We start from the raw sequence: 2,500 nt of genomic DNA on the forward strand, positions 1-2,500 counted from the left end.
CACAAAAACGCCAGCCAGGTATGGCCGGCATCTTTTATGCTTCCAAGATAATTTCAACACGCCATGATGATACTGAATGTCTAACAATGCTTCCTGATAATGCTTGCTTCCTCAGCGTCATCGGTGCTAAACCAATGCTAGCTACGCTTAGGCACCAACCGCACATCTAACAAGGATAGACTAGCGTACCATAGTAGTATCACAAAAAGCAACACATGCCACTTTAACGCCTATCTTTTCCCAATCATCAGCACAAATCAAATGCTGGCTAGCACCAGTAGCACGTCAAACATAGATCAGCAAGCACATCGTCATCGAATTGCCACACAAACAGCACCATCCCAAACTTCCAAAGCTAGACCACAACCCTGGATCGGTGTCGCAGAGACCTAACGAGGCATCCCCACACCACGCCAAGGCCCCCACTCGGAGGGGTATTATGCCACCGACTAGGAATCAAGCAACAGTCACCCAAGCTCGCGCTCAAAGGCAGTCTGGCACCTTCATCCCTTCCCATGCTCACCCACGGCTCCCCCCCTATATATACATATTGCACAAGGAGCTTGGTGACAGCAACACCCATTGCTTTCCCTGAGGATGTATATTTCTTAGTATGCGCACGGCGTCGAGGCACAGGTGAAGCCAACGGGGCTAGTTTCTGCGCCCTATGTCGAGGAAAATCAAGGCAACGGGCTAGTGTATGGGCACAACGTCGAGGAGACTCAAGGAGATGGGGCTAATTTTCAGGTCACCGTTCGAGAAATCAAGGCAACGTGTTGGGGGGGATGGCCTCTTTCATGGGTCGTGGGGCTTGGCTTGGCATGCCTCGTGTGTGCTCGATACAGCCTCACGATTCTTATTTGCCCATCAACCATGCCGGGCACCTATGAGAATGAGACCCCATGGTACCCCCTATATATACATATTGCACAAAGAGCTTGGTGACAGGAACAGACATTGATTTCCCTGATGATGCATAATTTTTGGACACACACGACTTGGGGGCGAGGGGACACGGGAGTGGGGCGCCAATGGGGGGCGTTTTGGCCCCATTTTCGTCAAGAGCGGGCGTCTTGGCCATGCCTTGAGCGTGCCAGCCTCGAGAGCCTTGGGCGTTGGACACCCTTGGGGCGCCAATGGGCAGCAGTCCCATGGTTCCCCTATATATACATATTATACAAAGAGCTTGGTGACAGGAACAGACATTGATTTGCCCAAGGATGCATAATTGTGCGAAATCGTCCATAACTCGCTCGAATTAATTCGGATTGACACAAAATTTTGTAGGGATGCTTTTTATTATAAATGAAAAGCTTTGAAATAAATAAAAAAAAAAAACAAAATGTCATGTTTGAGGCGTAAATGTTTGTGTCCTATCCTTGGTCATGCCTTGAAGCGATGGTTCCCTACTTGTTGGAATGTCGCTCAAATCAAGTAGGAATGCCATTGAAAATTTGTGTGGGTCGTTGTTAACATAGACGAATGGACTTGAAATGAAAATATATCATATTTGGGTGTTTGTCCCTGTCGCCTGGTGATAGGCAGGCAGATAAGGCTTTTAGGTATTCATAAGTGGCTTAGATGAACTCGAAAGAACACGAGTTGATCGGATTGGAACTCATATATTCAATTTACTATGTACTAAGTAGGAACTACACTTTGCTCCCTTCATCGTTTGACTTGCTTAGAAATCTGCTCATGGTTTTGTCAAGGCCCCTTGTTCCTTAGACCGATGAGGATGGGATTGGGTTGCTCATGGGCATGTGTGTGGCAAGATGCCTTGTTCCATTGGTCGTTCATGGGTGTTCGTGTACGAAGTAAACTTGTTCCCTTGGTCGTTCATGGGGTTGTGTGTGGGAAGAAGCCTTCTTCACTTGGTCGTTCATGTGTGTTTGTTTGGGGAGGTAGCCTTGTTCCCTTGGTCGTTCATGGGAATGTGTGTGGCAATACGCATTGTTCCTTGGTCGTTCACACCCTTGTTCCCTTGGTCGTTCATGGGTCTGTGTGTGGGAAGAGGCTTTGTTCCCTTGGGTAGCCTGCTTGCCTTGCCAGCCCCGTATGCATTGTTCCCTTGGTCGTTCGTGGATGGGTTTGTGCGTGGCAAGGTTGCCTTGTTCCCTTGGTCGTTCATGGGCATGTGTGTGGCAAGGTGCCTTGTTCCCTTGGGTGGCTTGCCTTGCCAGCCTCGCTTGCTTAGGTTTCCCAACACACCTGTCGGGCACCAAGGGTGGTATTAGTCCCCATGTACCCCCTATATATACATAATGCACAAAGAGCTTGGTGACAGGAACAGACATTGATTAGCCCGAAGATGCATAATTCCCAACACCATGCTTGTTCGTCATACACGCTTCTGGGCACCAAGTGGTGGTAGTCCCCCATGGGCATTTGTGTGGCAAGGTTGCCTTGTTGCCTTGGTCGTTCGTGGGCATGTGTGTGGCAAGGTGCCTTGTTCCCTTGGGTGGCTTGCCTTGCCAGCCTCGCTTGCTTAGGTTTCCCA

The sequence above is a fragment of the Lactuca saligna genome, unplaced genomic scaffold (genome assembly GCF_052625555.1).
Source record: "Lactuca saligna cultivar CGN05327 unplaced genomic scaffold, ASM5262555v1 scaffold_367, whole genome shotgun sequence".
Classification (NCBI taxonomy): domain Eukaryota; kingdom Viridiplantae; phylum Streptophyta; class Magnoliopsida; order Asterales; family Asteraceae; genus Lactuca; species Lactuca saligna.